Raw genomic sequence first — 12,146 nt, 5'->3', positions numbered from 1 at the left:
GTCACCCCAGAGACAACAGAGTCAGGGAGTGGGAGAAAGACAAAGTAAGTTTTAGAGTAGACAGGGTCTAGTGCTGCATTAACAAAGCATTGTATCCTTTTGCTTGGTATGGGGGCTGCAATGTTCATACTGGGGATACTTTGTTAGTAGGGGTGAGGCACTTGAGAAGACATGGACAATCGGTGAGCACATGAAGCCACGGGTCATCTCAATAAAATGTAAATAGCAAGCAAATGCTAATATTGTGATTGCATAGCTCACCATCTACATCCAGATGTTACTGCAACCCATGGCTCACTGCAACGGGACATAGACCATGCACCAGTGGGAGAAATGGCCATTGCTTTAAAAATTGGTCACGCAAAAGAAATGGACGGAGCTATTGCTCAATTTCACTCATGGGAGCGCGCTACGAGTTGCAATAACATTGGCTACATCTATATGTCTTCTGTATGTCTATTTTTATTCACTTTGTACACTGGATTGATATTTCATATTTAGACTGATAAAAAATCTATATGTTTGTACTAACTAAATATTGCATTAATTGTTCGTCCTACAAAGTGGATATTTCCCATTAAAACTGTAAGCACCGTCTTATTTGTTCAACCATCTACATTATCTATCTTCTAAATTCTGGAATAGAGATATATAAAATAACGTTGACTAATTTATAAATCTCCTTATTTAATGATGGATTATACTGCATGAATAATTTCTGTTGCTTAAATTACAGAGTTAACCATTAATAAACCCATGAATTATGAACACTTAGATTTTTTTCAGTTTTTTTATTATAACATTTAGATGTACAATAACTTTCATGCTGATTCTCTGATATTCTGTGTTATAACTGCCATTGAATACTATAAAAATTACTATGATGTTCTACATTAAAATGCTATCTTTTCTGTTAGCAGGTGGAGCACTGAAGGCAGCAACTGTACATTTGTATTTTACAATGGTATTGTATGTCTTTATTAATATAACGCCAAAAGTGTACTCAGCGTTTCACAAAGAATACAGTATGGGGAATTATAATAATACAATAAGCGCAGCAAAATCAGACAATAGGAAAGAAAATTCCTGTCCCGAAGAGCTTACAATCTAAGTGGTATGATGGGAGGCTTACAGAGATGGCAGGCGAGGGAATAAGTGCTGTAGATGGAAGTGCTTGGTCACAATGGGTGGAAGGAGTGACTGTGGGTGTGGGACAATAGCCATGAGTGCAGGCTGTTGGGATGTTTGATTTGTGGGGTTAGTGTTAAGGTTAGTCAGTATTAAATCAGAAGGTTAACACATTTACAGCGGAAGATATGGCAGGGGGGCGTGGGTAAGATCAGGTGTGTATGTCTGGGTTCAGGCTTAGGGGAGATCCCCAGCATCAGGAAGGAGTAGAAAGAGGGTGTGAATAGAGGATTTGTGTGGGTGTTTTTATTGAGGGGTAAAGAAGTTGTTGGGAGAGAGGTGTATAAATAATGGTGCAGTGGGGAGTGGGGAAGTTGTAGAGAACAGAGACGTTCACAAAGGAGTGAGGAAACGGTAAAAAGAAAAAGCAATAGGGAGGGCATAGTAACATGCATAAGGAGAGACTTCCCAGGTACTGGAGGATAGGAAGAGTACAAATAATCACAGCATTTAGAAAATCAAGGTCTCACAGTTGCAAACTTGTTGTTGTTGTGCACAGTCCAGTTCTTCCTCTAATCTTCACCTCCAATTTCAACTCCAAAATTAACTCTACAGACACTTTAAATGTGACAATTTGATGTTACACAGCTATATGGCTCACAGCCAAAATAGACTTTCTTAAATTATCTAATCACATGCATTTGACTAACAGTTAAGGGAGGGGTTGCCTAATCAACTCACAGAAACATACCAAAGAGTTGGATTTTAAGATCTGTTGCAATTGATAGGAGAATTCAGCAGAATTCACAGAAACATGCCTGTTTGAAGAAATTAATCAGAATGTTAGTCCAGATATTCAGAATGCATCCATGATTAAAGATATATAGAAAGAAAGACATCCAGAGATGACAACTCCAAAATTAACTCTACAGACACTTTAAATGTGACACTTTGATGTTACACACAGCCATTATATATTTTTAATGGCCTGCATCACTTGAGTCAATATTATTTTATGTTTCTCTTTAAAGGATTTGAATTACTATTTTCATTTATGATGTCTTATTGTCATTTTTTAAACCTGCTCTCATCACAGTTGAATAGGCATGGCCTGATTTTTTTCTAACTTCCTTAAGGCGAAACAGATGCAACTAAATCTTCAGTCAATTTAAATAATCTTATTTTAGTCTCCTAAAATACCGTCTTTGTTATTATTGTGGTTTGGTTTTTAACTTTTATGCATGAATGAAATAATTGCAATTCTCAAATTAGTAGTCAAAGCTTTATGTAATCAGAAGATGAAGATTATGTTTTCTAAAAGCAAATCAGACATTATGGGGCCTCTGCAGAGAACAGCGCTGGAAATAATTGGAGATAACAATAAATTGTAACTTTAATGGCGTGATTTTATCTCCATATGCAGTAAGGTCCGAATACTGCATTTAAAATCATGTGTGAATATGGAGAGTTTCAACCGGTGAGATGCGCGTTGGTGAAACATGTTTGAAAAAAACCGCGGGGTTTTTTTTGTATTTTCCCTCTCGCCGGTGAGCTCCATCTTCCTGCCAACTTTTTTTGGCGGAGGTAATTGTATAATTTCTCTCCATGTTATTGGCGCGAACAGCCACTAGATGGCGATCACGCCTTTCTGAATAGGGACATTTTTACAACTGGCGAGATTTAGGTTCTCGCCAGCCGCGCGGCGCAATTTACAAAAAAAAAAAAAATGGCGTGTTTTTCTTCACTCGGCATTATCTGTTTTTCCTCTAGCCAAATTTCGGCAAAAAATGGCGATTTTTATGTTTGCGCTGCTCTCTGCATAGGCCCCTAAATGTTTGTTATATTGTATTTCAGGTCTTCTGTGACAATAAAACAATCCTTCAATATGGGCCAATATAGTGCTTTTCTAGATGGTAAAAGTCCTTACACTTGCTTTCCTTATCTATTGCCATACAGTCACATAATAACAAGGATATTACTACCAATTATCATGGAATGGAACATGACAGCAGCAACCAAACCTTATCTACACGTCTTAAGGACAGTTACTTTATACTAGTAAAATCTTGATACCATTAAAAGGAATATAAAATGTATTGATGGCAAACATACAGAAATGGTCAGACCAAGCATGTGGCTGAGATCAAGTCCTATTACTAGGACCTATTTAATCAATAACTGAAGAAAGATCTGCAGCAGTACATGTATATCATACTTCTGAGAGCCATCAGCAGAATTATTGCAATTGCTCTAACCATGGGACAATCCGATGTCGCGTTATAAGAGGTGATGGTGCAATTCAAGGTTAAAGTGTAGACTTAAGTTCCTTCAATAATGTACATACAGTATCATGATTTGTGAGGTTTTTGACTCTATTAGACAATGACAGAGCTGGCTAATTTCATTAAGCAGAGGTAACATACAGGACTCTTTTCCCAAAAAATCAAATTAGTACCAAGGGCGGTGGGAGTGGGAGAAATAGCAAATGTAATAGTTTTAATTTAAAAGACAGAAGTAAAATCCTCTTGTGTCCTAAAAAAACATTATGGTGCCTATGCAGTAACGGTTCATTAAAAAAATCGACGAGCCATTTAATTTGCCGGTTTTGTGAGCGTTGCTATCAAGGTATTCAGAAAGCGTTGATTACCTGTGATAGCCAAATTCACAAAATGGGTGAGTTGCCGGCGGCGTGATGATCGCCTCTCTGAAAAAAAGCCTTACCTGGTGAATACTTTCTGCTGCAGAGAGAGCTGCTCAGAGAGAGCCGCCTCTCCAAGCTCAAATCTCGCCCGAAATGTATGTTTTGTAATGTATATTTTAATACTAGTGTAGATGAGCAGGGGGTCTCCAGAGCAGAACCGCGTTCAGTTCAGGTCCGGAGACCCCCTGCTTCCCCAGATACAGGCCCCATTATGGGGTGCCGGTATCTCTTATGCATTTGATTCCCACGGTCACGGGACATTTACATGCATAAGAGATACCGGCACACCATAACAGGGCCTGTATCTTGGGAAGCAGGGGGTCCCCGAGGCTGAAATCAAAGCGTTCAGCTCAGGAGAACCCCTGCTCCCACACACTATTAATACAAATTACATTAAAGCAGTTTCATTACCTTAGCTGATATCCGCTAAGTTAATGAAGGGGTTAAACACCAGTGCCATGTTTATTTTGGGTAGCAGGGGTGGGTGAATGTGGTATTTTGTCCTTGATGGTTGTTTCGGCCTTGCGGGGGGTTTGCAGGTGGAGTTAATACATTATAATAAAAATAAAATAATAATTTATAAATTACTAGCTGATATACCCGGCGTTGCCCATGATGTAATGTTCTGGCTCCCCCATCCTCCCTCTCAACTACCTTCCCCCCCTCTTCACAGCTGTTCAGAGCTGCGACCCCCTCCCCCCACTTTTCACAGCTCCGATTCCCCCCCCATTCAATTCTTTGTTTCCCCCTTCCCCCCCGTTCACAGCTCCGTGCTCCCCAAGTGTTTGGCAGCTGAGCTGACTGAGGGGGGAAGTGTGTGTCAGTCAGTCAGTGAGTCAGTCAGTGGTCTTCCCCCCTTTCTCACCTGACTCCCTCTCCCCCCTTCTCACCTGACTCCCTCTCCCCCCCTTCTCACCTGACTCCCTCTCCCCCTTCTCACCTAACTCCCTCTCCCCCTTCTCACCTGACTCCCTCTCCCCCCCTTCTCACCTGACTCCCTCCCCCCCCTTCTCTCCTGACTCCCTCTCCCCCCATTCTCTCCTGACTCCCTCTCCCCCTTCTCTCCTGAAACCCTCTCCCCCCTCTCCTGACTCCCTCTCCCCCCTCTCCTGACTCCCTCTCCACCCCTCTCACTCCCCCTCTCTCCCCCCCTCTCTCTTCCACCCCTCTCTTCCTCCTCTCCCCCCTCCCCCTCTCTTCTCCCCCTTCTCTTCCTCCTCTTCCCCCCCCGTCTTCCTCCCCCTCCCCCATATAGAATTCGCCCAGTTTTTCCATCACCATCTCAGAAAAAAATGATATCATCTATATACCTCCGGCATAGGACCAGATTTGTGTCAAATATGTTGTTATCGAGTATATAACCTGCCTCCCATACACCCATAAATAGATTTGCATAGCCTGGTGTGAATCTAGTACCCATGGCGTACACCTTGTCTGAAGATAAATCTGACCCTCAAACCAGAAATAATTGTGGCTTAAAATATGGTGTATCCCATCCACTTGAAACTTAATTTGGTCTGATTGTACAATGCAAGCTTTGGTGATGGCTCGCTTAATAAACTCACAACCTTGAATATGGTCTAAAACTGTATAAAGTGATGTAACGTCAACTGTTGACCAAATATAATATTTTTTTTAAATTAGTCCATCCATGATGTTAATCCACTAAATTGTATCATTCAATTGTATCACTATTTGAGTGTGCTAAAGTTATCTTGAAAAAAGTGATCAACTGTATATACATAGAAAGGTTGACGTAATAGAGTCTATCCCTGCTATAATGGGTCTATCGGGGAGTGGGAGGGGGGTGTGCATCAGATAATTATGAGTTTTTGAAAATAATTGAAGATGGGCAATTTGGGAAAAGGATTAAATAAGATTTTTAATTCATTATCAATAAGTATACCTACATCTTTACCTTGTACAAAAAAATTGATGAAGTTCTGTGAGAGATAATTTAGTAGGATCTCTTTTAAGGATCTGGTAAGTATAGGTATCAATTAATAGTCTGTGAGATTCTTCAAGGTAATAACTCTTACTCATGACTACAGTTCCACACCCTTAACCTAATCTGTCCGTTAGACTGTGGATGACAGCCGGAAGACAAGGCTCTTTGAATATAAAGTAGTCGGCGCATCTCGGATGAAAAGTGGGCAATGGATTGGGAACGTCTATCCATAGTTATCTTATTGGAAAGACCATGTAGCCGGTATAGCTCCTTCAGGGGAACTTTGGCTAACCTTGATGATGGTTAGAATTACAGTAGAAAACTCAGGGGGGTTATTCAACAATAAAATCCATTGATATACAAATCCAAGGTTGAGCAGGATTGTTAATTGGTTGTAATAAACCTGCCGGATGTTGCTTCATTTGTGCACAAAACTCACATGGACAAATGAATTGAGCTGCGTCCTGTGAAAGCTTTGGCCATCTACAAAAAACATCTTCGGAGAAATTCCACAGTATTTTTGACACACCTGTGACCCAGCTGTCAGTAGGTCAAAGTACTATTGAAGGAGTTCCAGACATAATGCATTGATGGGGATATACATTTTTTAAACCACAGACACTCCGAATCCTGAAGTTACGAGATTGGTTATGTTGGACTTTCTTTAAAAACTATAAATTTCATTAGCTTGTTTCACTGGTGAACACATTTGTCACAAACTTAAACTGCGGCCAGAACATGTGTGTAAGGTAAAACCAATTTGGAAAGTGCAGGTAAGTTTGCCAAAGCATCAGCTTTACCATTGCTTTTTCTTGGTTTGTAAGTTACATTGAATCGGAAAAGGGAGAATTATAAGGTCCAGTGACTTAGACGTTGATTGCTGCCCTGTGTTGTTTGCAAATGAGTTGTTTTTATGATCAGCCCATATGAAGTATGTTATGCACCCTTCAAAAAAGGTCTCCATTCAATGAATGCTACTCGGATGGCCAAAATTTCTTTCTCCATAATAGAATAGATACTTTAAGCATTGAACAACTTTTGCAACAGAAAGGTGACAGGATGGCCAAAGTATTCCATAGGAGATTATTGAGACAGGACTGCACCAATGCAGAATCTGAGGCATCTGCTTCCACAATAAAGGGTTGCTGAGGGTTCTAATGCATAAATATACTATAGGTGTATGGACAAAGTTGTTTTTAATTTCAGAATAAAAGACTTGTCTTGAGTTCCCCAAGAAAATGAAACATGGTTCCTATGGTGGTTTGCACCATAAGTGAAAGGTCTTGCATAAAACGGCGATAAAAGTTAACAAATCCTAAAAATCTCTGCAGAGAATGGCCTCTCCCATATGCCCTGAATCTGTTGTTCATCCATAGCAATTCCGGAGGCCAAGATAACATATCTCAGAAATGTTATATGTGTCTGATCAAACAGACATTTTTCTAGCTTGGAGTACAGTTGAAAACGTTGCAGACAGCTCAATTACAACCTGACGTGGCATTCATGTAGTTGCCGATCACTGGAGAAAATGAATATATGATATAGATATACTGCAAGGAATTGGTCTAAAATGTCCCAAAATATATCGTTCACGAAATTCTGGAAAGTGTCATGAACATTGCATAGAGCAAAGTGCACGCCCAATATTCAAAGTTGCCAAATAGTTTTCGGAAGCCCATTTTCCATTCGTCACTGTCCCATATTCTTACCAAATTATAGGCCCCACAGAGATCCAATTTAATTTAGACGGTAACATCTTTTACTTGTTCCAGAAGCTTAGGAATTAGTATGAGTGGGTATCTGTTCTTGATGGTTATCTCGTTCAGAGCAAGATAATCTATACACGTTCTCAATAGAGGGGACTCTTTTCTAGGGACAAAAAATAAAGTAGCTCCAGCAGGAGATTTAGATGGGATAACGAACCCCTTTAAAAGGGTTTCTTTTCTGTATCAGGTCAATGGGACAGTCTTATTTCTGATGTGGGGGTAATGTTTCAGTGTCTTTTGGGTCAAATGCACTCTGAAAGTCAATATATTTTGAGGGTAGTAGGGCAGACAGCACCTTATCCTTAATAGAAAAAGATACATTTTGTATTGGCTGAAGGGTTATAAAATTGGGTATGCTTGGAAGGCAATTTTGGACACAGAAGGCAGAGGAGAAAACAAGGGTTTTCAAAATCCAGTCAATAACGGGATTAGGCCTAGTTTATAGTACATGCTCATGCGTGCGCGACATCACGTGTGTGTTGCGCACACGCGAAACTTGCACTGCTGGCAGGAGGCATCGGGCGGGGAGGCATGCTGGAGGCATGACCATGATGTCACATGAGCGGTTCACCATCATTGGCTGAACCGCTCACGTGACGTGGCCGCTGCGCGGCTAAATCAAAATGGAAAATCTTCTTGAGAAACGATTGCGCGGTCGCTCTGCAGTGCTCACGCCGCATGCTAACTATGTGCAACTGCATTGAATTACATAAATAAATTTCTGGCAGCGATCAGGAGTGCACGCACACGCACCACAAGTATAATCATGGCCTTATATAGCATCAACCATGGCAAACAAAAAATTATCAGAAAATTAGGAGCAGTGATGACATCCAAGGAGAGACAGCTTCTTGATGGCCGATAGAATTTAAGAGAAGTGGAATCATCTGCATAATACTTGGTCTAGATTTTAATGGTGATTTATCAATAGAATCGCCCTTGTTCCAGCTGCATCTTATTGACTAGGGAATGTGGTGCTCCTATCCATAGGGTCCATGGGTAAAGTTTCCTGATGCTCAATTATGGTTACTATGCAACATGGATTTGAATAGAAAAAAGGGGGTTGAATGTCCTCGGGCGCGTCACTCTGCTTGCGGCTCCACGGCGTGTATTATATGCAAGGCAAAAGATAGAGAGAAGGGCCACAGTGAAAAAAGACAGCTTAAAATTTTGCACACTTTTTCATCAGGGTGGAGGGAAGGGGGGGGGGGGTGGTTGCGAGGGGTGAGAAATAAAGACAAGGGATGGCTATTGTTAATTCAAACTTGTTGACTGGGGACACACTCACATTAAAACTCTCAAAACTTGAATTGGTATTTCCTTCTCTTTTTGTAGTTGGTGTCCTCAACAGATGTCTTCTCTTCTATGTGTAGGTAGATGGGTTGAGGCCGAGGAGATGCCTTCTAAAATCTTCCTTAGTAAAAAATAAAGGGAAAAAATAGTGCAATACAATTTATTAACGAATAAAAACTTGAGATTTAAAACTTACAAGCGACCGATCAATTCGAGCATAGGAAGGAGATGCCGCCAGGTTCCACAATTAATCCCTTTCTGGGCAGTGATGTCCTGTATCGGCTGGTTCCCACTTGGCAGATGTATGCTGTCTGTGGCTTGGGTTGCAGGTAGCCGTAGTGCGGATGTCCAGAGCCCGTGCACAGGCTATGTCCTCCCCCTCCGGCTGCCTATCTTCCCCGTGCAGACAATTCCAGGCTTCTCTGCTCCGCTGTGCATGCGCATGCGCAGACGGCGAGATGCTGGGCCAGGGAAATCAGACCTCCTCACTATGGTGGCTTGTAGAGACCAAAAAACGTTTTTTGGTCTCTACAAGCCACCATAGTGAGGAGGTCTGATTTCCCTGGCCCAGCATCTCGCCGTCTGCGCATGCGCATGCACAGCGGAGCAGAGAAGCCTGGAATTGTCTGCACGGGGAAGATAGGCAGCCGGAGGGGGAGGACATAGCCTGTGCACGGGCTCTGGACATCCGCACTACGGCTACCTGCAACCCAAGCCACAGACAGCATACATCTGCCAAGTGGGAACCAGCCGATACAGGACATCACTGCCCAGAAAGGGATTAATTGTGGAACCTGGCGGCATCTCCTTCCTATGCTCGAATTGATCGGTCGCTTGTAAGTTTTAAATCTCAAGTTTTTATTCGTTAATAAATTGTATTGCACTATTTTTTCCCTTTATTTTTTACTAAGGAAGATTTTAGAAGGCATCTCCTCGGCCTCAACCCATCTACCTACACATAGAAGAGAAGACATCTGTTGAGGACACCAACTACAAAAAGAGAAGGAAATACCAATTCAAGTTTTGAGAGTTTTAATGTGAGTGTGTCCCCAGTCAACAAGTTTGAATTAACAATAGCCATCCCTTGTCTTTATTTCTCACCCCTCGCAACCACCCCCCCCCCCCTTCCCTCCACCCTGATGAAAAAGTGTGCAAAATTTTAAGCTGTCTTTTTTCACTGTGGCCCTTCTCTCTATCTTTTGCCTTGCATATAATACACGCCGTGGAGCCGCAAGCAGAGTGACGCGCCCGAGGACATTCAACCCCCTTTTTTCTATTCAAATCCATACAGAGGTTGGTGAATAACCTCTGAAAGACTCAGGCAGCGAGATCACTCTGTGGAAAGGACTGGAACCACAAATTGAACAGTAGGATAATTCTTTCTTTTTTGGCGCAAACTTTCCCCCTTTTTCCCTCACTATGCAACATGGAGACAGCCAAGGGCCATGGCTCATAACAGTTAAAGTTAATAACTGATAGGTCATAAGTCCATTTTGGGGAAATAGACATGGGTTAAACAAATCAGGCGAAGCATCACTATGGCTCAACTGAATTTTTCCGTTCACTGCCGAGCATCTTCGTTTCCCAAGTTCAAAGTCTGGGTGGGAGTAATAGTACAATTTCGCAGGAAGTGTCCAGATTTACCACAGTATAGACATAATGATTTAGACATGTGTCATGTCTTTATTTGGGGTCAAGAGACCCCTTGTGGATATGTTCTGCATTGCTTCAGGCAGAGTTTTCACAGTGCAAGGTTTGCATCTAGTGACTTCAGTGTGAATAGCAGTAAGAAGGGGCTAGGTTGACGTGTTTAAAATCTGCGTTCCTCCAATCTCATATCAATCATGCGTACAAGAAGAATCAGCACAGAGCAAGTTAATGGGCAGACCAATCCAATCGGTTTTGGCTATCAGATATTTAAATTGGAATACAGTATATACAGTGGCGGCCGAGCTGAGTCTTCCGCGGACGCCACCGCAATGTGCGGGCAGACGCGGCTGTTTTTTTTTTCCGCTGCGTGCCGCGCGGCACTGATTGTAGTTCCCCGAAGGTGGTGGCGGGGTAAGGGGGGATGTGGGAAGCAGAGGGGGACCCGGGGGACCCAGAGAAGCAGAGGCAGAGGTCGCGAGGGGAGGGGAACGAGGGGAAGGATGCGGGGAAGATGCGGCTGGCACGTGGCCAAGTTCGGCGCCAGCCCGAAAAAAGCAGCGGGACAAGACGGGTAAGTGTGAGACTGAAGCTGGCCGCAGCAGTACAGATGGAACTGCCGATTTTAAGCCAGAGTGTGAGGAAAATTCACAAACATCTCGCAAACACTCTGCAGCATAGTCGATACACACGGTAATGGCTCATCAGATGAACACAGCGGCGGTCCTTGCAGTTGAATGGGACTCGAAGCCGGTAGGATTCACACAGCGTGAGTCCGATTATAATGCAGGGACCCCCACTATGTTAATCCGATGGGCCATTACAGCATCTATGGACTATGCTGAGGATTTTCCCCGACATGTTCATGGAATTCCTCAGAATCTTGGCCAAAACCGACAGTTGCCTTGGTATGTGGCTAAATTATTGAAGCCTTGTTCGAGTAGACAATATTCAGCAGTCTGGCTGGATGCTCTCAGTTCAAAAGAATGTTTGAACTCTGACTTAAAGTCAGTTTGTACCTCCAATAGCGGGCTGTTCTGGGCAAGAAGTTGTGCGATTTCCAGCAGGGCATCTCCAGCCAGGTTGCTAAGGGTGAAACCAACTTGGCTCTATCAGACAAAAGATGTCTGGGGAAAAAAAGTATCTCACGTTTATTCCCTTTTCCTTTCCATTCCCCTATGCACTTTTTTCATTTTTCAATGTCAATAGACTTTCCCAGCAGGACGATCAAGGCCGGCTAGACTCAGACCTTCAAACATCATGGTTGGGGATCAACCCGTTGGGATCGTTACAGCAGAGCTCTCCGTTTAAGGGGGAGGTGTGACGGTAGGAGTAAATGTGACTGCTTTTAATGAAGATCAAGCCTGCCATTACCCCTACCTGTCAGTAATACATTTGTATTATGTTATATGTGTATATGTATTCTGTAGCTTGGTTCCAGCACTTGAGGGACCAGGGATGGATTTCTGTTTTCAGATGGACTGTTGACAGTGGGCTGTGATATTCCCAAGTAAGGCTCTGCATGTAACTGTGTTTGTGTTGACCTTTCAACCACCAATAAGGAACTTGGGTCATATTGCAAACTCCTATCCAAAGGAGATAAGATCTCTTTGTTAGCTTTGAGCTGAGAGTGTGTTAGTTGTGGAAGAGATTCTTAAGAAGA

The sequence above is a fragment of the Ascaphus truei genome, chromosome 2, assembly GCF_040206685.1.
Source record: "Ascaphus truei isolate aAscTru1 chromosome 2, aAscTru1.hap1, whole genome shotgun sequence".
In the NCBI taxonomy this organism is placed as follows: domain Eukaryota; kingdom Metazoa; phylum Chordata; class Amphibia; order Anura; family Ascaphidae; genus Ascaphus; species Ascaphus truei.
This window is presented reverse-complemented; position numbering follows the sequence as displayed.